This window comes from Corylus avellana, chromosome ca2 (genome assembly GCF_901000735.1).
Source record: "Corylus avellana chromosome ca2, CavTom2PMs-1.0".
Classification (NCBI taxonomy): Eukaryota; Viridiplantae; Streptophyta; class Magnoliopsida; order Fagales; family Betulaceae; genus Corylus; species Corylus avellana.
Genome location: NC_081542.1, coordinates 11,672,276 through 11,682,441, shown reverse-complemented (window position 1 = coordinate 11,682,441; position 10,166 = coordinate 11,672,276).

The window sequence follows — 10,166 nt, the reverse complement described above, 5'->3', positions numbered from 1 at the left end:
TTCCACACTTTGCATCCGTAGTTTATCAAGTTTTAATTAACTAACTGCTGATGTCTTTATTCTTGTTATTCTGAGTGAATTAGCAGGTTTGAAGAAAGATTTTAATAAAAAAGTTTATATCAAAATAAATTGGTTAAAAAAAAAAAAAAATTATATAACTTGTTTAAACAAAATAAATTTGTTGATATGAAATTGGTAAAAAATTATGTCAACAAATTTAACTTGTTTCTTCATTTATATCAACAAATTTAAAATCATTTATTTTTCTGTTTTGCAAGAATCGATTTCTTCATACACCTAGCTCCTTAATTATATCAAAATAAATTGAGGCTTTGACTTAAACAAGACAACAACTGCTCCCTAGCTAATCTATATATGTTTTCTGGAGAAGGACGATAAACAAGTTGTAGGACAACGTTTTGAGGATTAGGATTCTCCACAGATCTACGATGAATATTTCAATGATGAAGATCTTGTGATGGCAATGTAATCAAGAAACTACTAAAAATTGGGACACATATCAAGTGTTTTGTGAAAGTCCTTGTTTAAGGTTGGTGAAAGTCCTTGAGCACATGCAGCTCAATGTTTTTGGTTGGAACTGTACACCCCACCAGTCAATTCGATGAATATCTCTGTAAGGAGTAGATTGGGTTAGTGTTAAGGTTTCATACATTTACATTGACAATTTTGGAGAAAAATAGTATATAATATACATTTCCTACTACACAATGAAGAAACAAGTTATGATCAAATTTGGCAATAATTTATTAGCAAGGAATTTGATTGACAAAATTGTATGATTGCATGTAAAGAAGTTTTTGATCCAAAATGTGAAGGTCAGCCATATGAAGTACAAAGTTGAGTTTGCTTTCAAAACGTCATCAGCACAGTCCATTGAAGTGAAAAGAATAATACTATTCTTACTCTCATTTTTTTACACAACTTTTTCACTCATAGGTGACTTTTAAAACCACCATTAGATATGAGATGGATGTTTATTCGATTTTAATCCAATGGTAATTTTAAAAACCACCTATAAATGTGAAAATATTGTGTAAAGAAGTGAGAGTAAGTGTAATATTACTCAATTGAAAAGGCATAGTCATCAATCATCTACAAGATTTCACACAAGTATATTTGAATTCAGAAGTTATTTTTTCTTTTGTGTAAAGATATTATAGAAAGAAGGGTTGGAAGAGCTAATTTGGTATCGCAATAGATCGGGGAGGATTGATCACATTGTTGTCATACATCTCATTATCTTCCTAGTGACATTTGTGTGCAAATCAATGATTTATCTGGCTTCATTGCAAGAATCAATATTTTCACACAGTTCTTCCTACATCAGATGCACTGAATGAATGCATTTTATTATCCTTTTTTCACACGATGAATTGACTAGCCTAAGATGACCCTAATTAGCATCGTAGAAGTGAGATTCTGCAGGCTTTATCACATATCAGTATCACAAGATAGCGGATTTGACAGAATTAAACATAGAATCTGAGCATAATTTATGTTAGGGAGGAGTTTGAGTCTTTGACATGCAACCATTTAAATTCAAAAACTGTTGCATGCATGCATATATATATATATAAGAGCACTTAATTGGCAGTTAACAATAGTAGTCTGACCATGACAGTTTGCCAACCAATGCCAACAAGTAGTAGCCGATAGCTTTGCCTGTTTCCATGGCAGCTGCCTACTAAATTGAGTTTGACTGCCCATATTTGTAGCATTAGCCTCATTTTTCATTTGGCTTTTTGGCTGGAATATCATCTTGCAAATCCTTGAATCACTAGCCTCATATGCCCTATAGCCCATTTCCTTCCCTATATTTAAAAAATAAAAAAAATCACAAAAACCCACTCACATCAATTTCCCTAAATTTAACCAATACCCTTTGATAGCTACAGTATTTCTCAATGTGTAGGGAATCAAAAATGGTTCTTTATACTTATTTTAATATAAATATTTCTTTTTCCTATCTCATGTTTCATCTTTTTGTCTTTCATTGAGAATTGTATTGGAATTTTGTTAAAAAATGTGAAGGTAGGTAGGAACTTATATTTTGTAAAGAAATAATATTTTAATAGTATAGAAAAATATAAAATAAGTTATTATGAAATATAATTTGATAGTGAAGCAAAAAGTAATTTTGTTTATTAGCTAAACTTAAGAAAAATTAAAGAAAAGCTGCTCTAGTGGTATTAGAAGCAGCTTTTCATATACAGTTTTTCCTTCCTCCTCTCTCCACCACACACATCAATAAAAAAAATTAAAAATTAAAAATTAAAAAATTATCTTCCCTAGTGCCCTAGATGCATGATCGATATATGTACTTGCATATGCTTAGGAAAAAAAAAAAAATCCTTGCATGCATGTATAAGAGTACTTGTTCTCCACGGCAACACTAGGTAGAAGATGCTACATACTCGCTCTGAATGCCATGTAATCAAAGAAGGCAATAGAAGGGTTTCTTCGCTTGTCTTCATCATTCACAGACATTATGGAAAAGTCTAAACCGGTAGTTTTCCTCGTGCCTTGTTTGCTAAGACACCTACGTGATGTGATAGAAAGTGATGTCGGTCTAGAAATGTTATATATTATATTCTTATTTTTTAAATTATATTATAATTAAAAATTAAGAAAAATAAATAAATAAATAAGAAAAACATATTTGACTTGTGTTAATTATGGCCACCAAAAGGGAAAGAAACGTGCTCTAGTGGAGTTGTTGGTTTAACGTGTCACTTAAAAAAAATTCTTGTTACTAAGAGACAGAAAATGACTCAAAAGGGGTTGATAGGGCAAAGTGGACCTTATGCTTTTTTTTTTTATTAATTTGTTCCAATAATTTATTAACACTACATTTATAGAAATGCATACACTCTATTAAAGTATTAATTAAATGATTAAATTTACATATTCATATATATCAACTTAAACTTGCATGGGAAAAACAATAATTTAATATGGTATCAGAGTCATAGATCATGAGTTCGTGTTCGAATCCTAATTCCGTTAATTCAGCCTTTTCAATTAAAATCTTCTACATATTGGGCCTCTATTAAATGTGTCCATGAGAAAGAGTATTAAAATATTAATTAAATAATTAAATTGAAATGTTAATAAATAGCAATTTAACACACCTCCCAAAAGAAAAGCAAAGATGAGTTGACATTGTCTCTCTTCTTTTTTGATTAATGTCGATTCATTACGGTAAATTTCATAGTATTTAAAAAGAATAGGGTAAAGTCCACTTAACTCTCTTAAACTATCATCTCAATGACAATCTATCCGGCCCCAAAACTATCAATTAAGACAATTTACTTCCCGAACTATCAAAACAATAACAATGTACCCCTAATACTAGCAAAATGACGAAATTACTCTTATAGAATTTTCAATCAGACAAAAATACCTTTAAAAATTTGAAAAAAAAAAAAAAATTAGTAAGGATAATTTCATCATTTTGTTAAAATTTGGGGTACATTGTCATTGTTTTGATAGTTTATGGGGTAAATTGTCGCAATTGATAATTTATGGGATAGATTGTCATTGGGGTGATAGTTTGAATGATTTAAGTGGACTTTACCCAAAAGAATAATAAATTTCTGCTGATAAATATGAAATTTTAGACCAAGGTCCCCACATCCAACCTAACTTGAAGTTAGAATGGTCTTGATTTTTGTTTGTAATTAGAATGGTATTAATTTGAATATTAATCAACGTGTTGTAGCCGCCTAAATAGTTGGAAATAAAAAGGGTAGAAGATTGAGGTGACAAGTAACCAAAAAGAGCCAAAATTGGGTAATCAAGTGGGCATACAAATGAAGTCTGATTTCTTGTCCTACTTGGGTCCTCGGACACACCCTTTACCCGCTTCTAACCCGTGACCTTTTCTCATGAGAAGGGTCAAAACATATTAACCCTATTTCTATCTACTCAGTCTTACTTTGTGGAAAAATAGGTGACCGTCCAAATTATTAGTAATTTGGGATGACGCTAATGTCAGAGAGTTCATATGAACCATATATGTTTGAATAAATGGTTGGAACAGTCTAAAATTTATTTGGGTAAGTGAGTTTCATATAAATTCTCTTACATTAACTACTTAAATTGCTAACAATTTTTAGGAATGCACATGCGAGCAGATATTAACCGTCCGCATTCACTATCCGCAACTATCTGCTAACCGCACATGCGAATGTAGATGCAGTTAGTAAAAGTCACTATCTACATGTGCAAATGTGGATAGCGGTTTTACAGTATGCAGATGCGTATACTCTTTATATATAATAATTTTATATATATTATATTTAATAAATTCATCATAGTGACGTTTTGATTAGGTATATGTTATATATACATTGTTTTAGGTTTTTTTCTTTTCTTAATTCACTCATTCACTTGGGTAAAGAGACAAAATTAATGTGAGATTAATATATTTTCAAAACATTAGGGCTTAAAAAAAATCAAAACAAGTCCAAAACACTAAAAATTGACCTAAATTATTTTCAAAATTATTTAAAATAAGTTGTTATAGAGACCCAAACAATGCCCAAGAGACTAAAATAAGCTTATTACCTAAACTACGAATAGCGGATAATAACCGCACAGATGCAATTAGTGTACATCCGCGCATGTACATTCCTACTAATTATTGTGGATTTTTATTTTCCTAGGATTCACCATTAACGGATTTAGTAAATTCTAAGAGATTAAGCTTAAACTAGTTAAGATGAGGCATGATTACAAAATCATTTCTGATCGACCAAACCCAATATTTTCATACTTATTTATAAAGGAGAGTCTGTTAAATCTTTCCAACTTGACTTGCCCCATTTGCATGTGATCATAAATTTATCATTTTCATGAGATACGGATAGAATTATTTCTATAATTAAATCTATAAAATGTCTTTGTTAAACGAACAAACATGCCTTTTTTTTAGTTTATCTTTTTTTTTTTTTTTTTTTTTTTAGGTATTGTGAAGCAAATTGAGTTTAGTTTTGGGGTTCTTCAAAATTCAAATCATACCCAAAAAAAAAAAAAAAAAAAAAAGGAAAAAGAAAATGAGGAATCAAAAGGATATCTTTATCTTTGGCTGTGTGACTGTGTCTGTCCTGGAAGAGCTTTAATAAGGATTGGGTATGCATGTGTGTCTGTCTTGGAACCACGTGAACCCGACACGTGGGTCGAGGTTGGGGTCCAGCTCAGCTCAGCGCTCGTGACTTAAAGCGGAAAAAGCCTTTCTCGTGAGGTCATCATAATCCTTCCGGTGGGGTCCCCTGATTTTGACTTGGGCTTTTTCTTTTCCCCCCATTTGCAATTTCGGCCACTCACTCTCTTCAGGCTTCAGGCCCAATCTAACTCCAGTTTTTTTCACCTATGAAAATTCCGTTTTTTTTTTCTTTTTTTTTTTAATTTATTTATGAATAATATATTATGCATTATATTTGGAATTCAAGCCATGTTTTTTCATTTTTTTTTTTTTTTATAGGGACTAATATGACTCATGTCCTGAAGAAAGATTAGTCCTGTAAGGGTATTGGGTAACCAACAAGTGTTTGGGATTTAATCTTTTATCATATCACTCACTAGAGTTTAAAATTTATTAAATTACTTCTCTTAAGGTATGTTCCGTTATCAAATTATTCCCTCTACGCTTGCCATTAGGATTTTTAACAAAAATATTATGGCATGTAGGTTTAAGACCACATAAAATACATCAATGTGTACAAAAATGTCACTTTAGCTTGACACGGCAAAGAAAAAAAAAAAACAAAACAAACCAAAAAAAAGGGAAGGAAGGGTGGCGGCTGCACGCCAGCCCCCTCTAATTGGGAAAAATGGTCATCTCCATTTCATTTAAAATGGATAATATTGAGTTAATGCATTTTAGATGGGTAAAATTGTCTAAAAAATTAAAATGACAATTTTACCTCTCTAAAATACACTAACCGAATACTATCCATTTCATTTGAAAATTGAGAGGATCCTATTCCATGAGTAATGTTACAAGTCACTTTTATGTCACTTTTGTGTCCCTCCAATAATGATGTGGCTCTTAAAATCAACATTGATCTTGTAATTTATTATTATTAGATTTTGATCAAATTGTGATTTTAAAAGCTACCTCATTTTTAGAGTGATACAAAAGTGACTTATAAAATTACTCATATTCCATCTATTGGGAGGTGGCTGCGGTGAGTCAAGCATCCCTTATATATATATATATAGGTAGCACTTTTTTAACATATACAATTTTTTTTCCCCACTAATGCCCAAAGCTTGAGCAAAGTGTTGTGGACAATTTGCACTAGAAGTCTAGAAAACGTTAAGATATAAATAATTGACAATCTAGACTCCCTGCCATCCATGGTATCCATAGCTTTCCACATTTTTTTCACTTTGATAATTAATACGTGTCTCTTTTGCTTCTGTTACCATAATATGCAGCCCTATTGAGAGGATTAGGACACTTGTTTGTCCTATTTGCTATTGGTTGTTTGTAACTCCACACTATTATTTTCATTTTGGGTCTATTGTTGGAGAGTTCACCATTTTTCTTTTTTTGATTTTTTTTTTTTTGTTTAGTGTTGTTCTCCGTACTCTCTCTTCCTTTTGGATATCAAGAGTGATAAGGATCTTTCCTTGTAAGCTTTTTCCAAATTCAACTAAAAAAACAGAGAAAAAGAAGAAGATAACTCATTGTAGTAGAATGCCATTTGTTTGAATAATGCAATTACTACACAGCATTTCATTCCATTAGTAAATTAATGTGCCTTTTGCGATCACTTCTTAAATTTTAAAAATTTGGATTTAATTGTTTTAAGTTTATCATGGATTTCAAATTAGTCCTTTCATGTGTTTTTCGTCCAAGTTAATTAAGCCACATCAATTTTTTTTACCATAACATATTAAAGTAATAATTGATTAAAATCTAAAAAAGGAAGGCCACCCCTCCCCTTTTTCTTGCAGTATCTCTTGTGGTTCAGTCATCCTTTCCCTTTTTGTAGATTTTAATTTTTTTAAAAAAAATATTATTTTAACATAATGTGGCAAAAATGTTGACAGGCTTAACGAAAATCATTTTATTGGACAAAAAACACACTGAAGGACTCATTTGAAATTCACCACAAATCTCAATTAAATTCAATTTTAAAAAACTCAGGGAGTGATCGCAAAAGGCACGTTTACTCAATAATTTATTATACATTTACCCAAAATTATAATTATTAAGAAAGTTCTAGACCTTTTGGCAAGCAATTACTTGTAATTTAAATCTCTAAGTATGCATTTTAGCCACCATTTTTAAATATTTACCTAAACTTTTTTTTTGGCTTTCACTGCTTAAGTTCATTGCGAATTTGAAATGAGTTTAAGAGTTTTTTTGCCCAATTTTGCATCGTGTGTTAGTGTCTCGTGAACATTTTTACTACATCACATTAAAAAAATTAAAATATTTATTAAACAAAAAAGAAAAGTTTTTGGGGGTTGCAAGGGTGGTTTAGCCACCCATACTTCTGCTTTAGGAATGGGCTGGGGAGGCTCGCGGACCATCCTTAAAGGTGGCTTGTAGGCCACCCCATGGGACTAGGGGTGGCTCGCAGGCCACACCCCACCTCTAGAGATGGCTTGCGATGGAGCCATCCTCTAGTCAATGGAAATGGCTAAGCCACCCTAGCCACTCCCAAGGGGAGGTCCGTCACTGCTAGGGGGTGGCCAATGATGGGGTGCCTCCAAGAAGTAACCCTCCCGGCCCTTTTTTTTTTTTTTTTTTTTAGATTTTAATTTTTCTAATTTTAAATAAATTATTTTTTAAAAAGTGATGTTGAAAAAAATGTTGACATATAGCACTAGCGGATTATGTGAAAATACCTACATAATGACCTATTTCAAATTTGCGTTAAATTTTAATAATAGAAGTCCTTAAGAAAAAAAAAAATTAAAAGGCGTGTCGACTCAAATATTTATTTTAGATTTACCCTATTTTTTTAATGTAGTCTAAGAACACTAGCTAAATTGATAATCAAAAGAACATATGAAGTTAAATTACAAAATTCGACTCTCTCATCATTTTAATGTATATATATCACCCCATTTCGCATCACTTCTAAGTCAAACTTCAAGTAATAACTTATTAGAATAGAGAAATTTTGGGATGCATGTGTACTTTTTTTTATTTTTGTATTTTAGATGCGATTTAATAATTTTCATACAATAAAAATAAAAATAAAAATACAAGAAAATAAGAGTGAGAGGTTCATATATTGATGTTAATGGTGGAATGTACTTTGTTTGTTTGGAAGTGATAGCTCACGATTATATATATTTAATGCAACTCCACGGCTGGGACCTCTTTCGATGGATCCTCCTTTACACGGACGTACTATAACTAAACGCGGTTTTCAATTTCTAAAGTTTTTTCTTAATTCTTGTCCAGACACGTGTGCCATTACACACCAATCACATTCCATCGTCTAATTACTATTTTACTTCCTTTTTCTTTTTTCTTTTTATTTTATGGAAAATGCTTATTGTAAAGTGGGGCAACTTAATTTATCAATAATTGTAATATATATATATATATATATATATATATATATGGATGGGTATAATTAATTAATCTTAGAAGGGATGCCAAATTTAATATATAATGGATATTATTTATATTGTTAGAGGTTTTTTTTTTTTTTTTAATTGAATAACGAAATGGTTATAAGAAAGTACTATTGGAGGTAGATTGAAAATTAAAGAGATGATCGAATATGAAATGGAAGAATAACAAATCTCTAGTTAGAATCTTCTAATTTCTTATGATAATTTTGGGTTTCGTGGTATAATTTTTGAAATCTTAACTATTATTTTTAATAAATAGTTTATATTTTTTTCACCTTAATAATTGAATTGAAAATAATGGTTATGATTTTAGGAACTTTAACACTGTAAAATTACGCCCTTAAAAAAATTCACGTGTTATGATTTTAAGAACTTCATTGTATTGCTCCAAAAAAAAAAAAAAGAAAAAAAAGAACTTCAAATTACCTAAAAAGTCTAGAGGGGATCATAAATTCACAATATATTAAATATAATTGTCCTTTATTCAATATATGCATGAAATTCATTAATATATGGAATGGCCCGGAAACCACGTAATTAATGTTTATAGATTTCTAGCGCCCAAGAGTCTGATTCCAAGTTTCCAAGAAGTAGCTTAATCGGCTGGGACCACGTATAATAAAGCGGAGGTCACTAGTTCGAATCCCCTTCCCCCCTCTTGTGCCGACATGTCAAAAAATTAAAAAAAAAAGAGTCTGATACCAAGTTCCCAGTTGTTGGCTTTGACCAAAAAACCTATATATTCAAACAAGTCAGTTTCTAATATGGTAATATATTTATGAATGAGACTGTCTGGATTAAGGTTACATGCGGTAAAAAATAAAAAATAAATAAAATAAAAAAATAAAAAAATTGGACTTGTTTGGTATGGAATAAAATGACTACTTCACAGAAATAACAATTTTTTTATTTGGTATTAGTGACCTAATGAGAGGAATAGACAACATTTTCCAAAAAGAATACCCTTTTTATTTTCTCTCAACCCTTCAACCCTAAAAGAAAAATTTAAATTAAATTAAAAACGTTGAATTCTAAGGGTGTCTCGCCGTCCATTGTAAAACTCTAATGGTGTTTGCACCACCCCTGGTGAATATGGGAGTGGTCGCGGCCACCACCAAGCATTATTGGGGTGGCCTGCTCGGGTTCTTCTCTATTGGTGGCGACCCACATAATTCAAATTTCAATTTTATCTTCTTCTTCATTTTTTTTTTTTTTTTAAAAAAAAAAGAGTTTTAGAAAAATAAGAAATGGGGTTTTTTCTTTTTGTAATTTTTGTTCAATTCTAATTAGGGCATATATTTTATCACCAAACTAAGGTCACGTTATATATATACTTGGATTAACACCTATAACATTATGAAAATGAATAGTTATTACTAGGAGAATGAAAAAAATGCAAAGCGGAATAGCTATATATATTCATTAATTCGGTAACAACACATATCCTCCTTTTATTGGAATTGTATCAAAATTACTGAAATATTCAAATAATAATAATAACACTGTTTTAAAAAACAAATAAACAAATGAGACTTTAG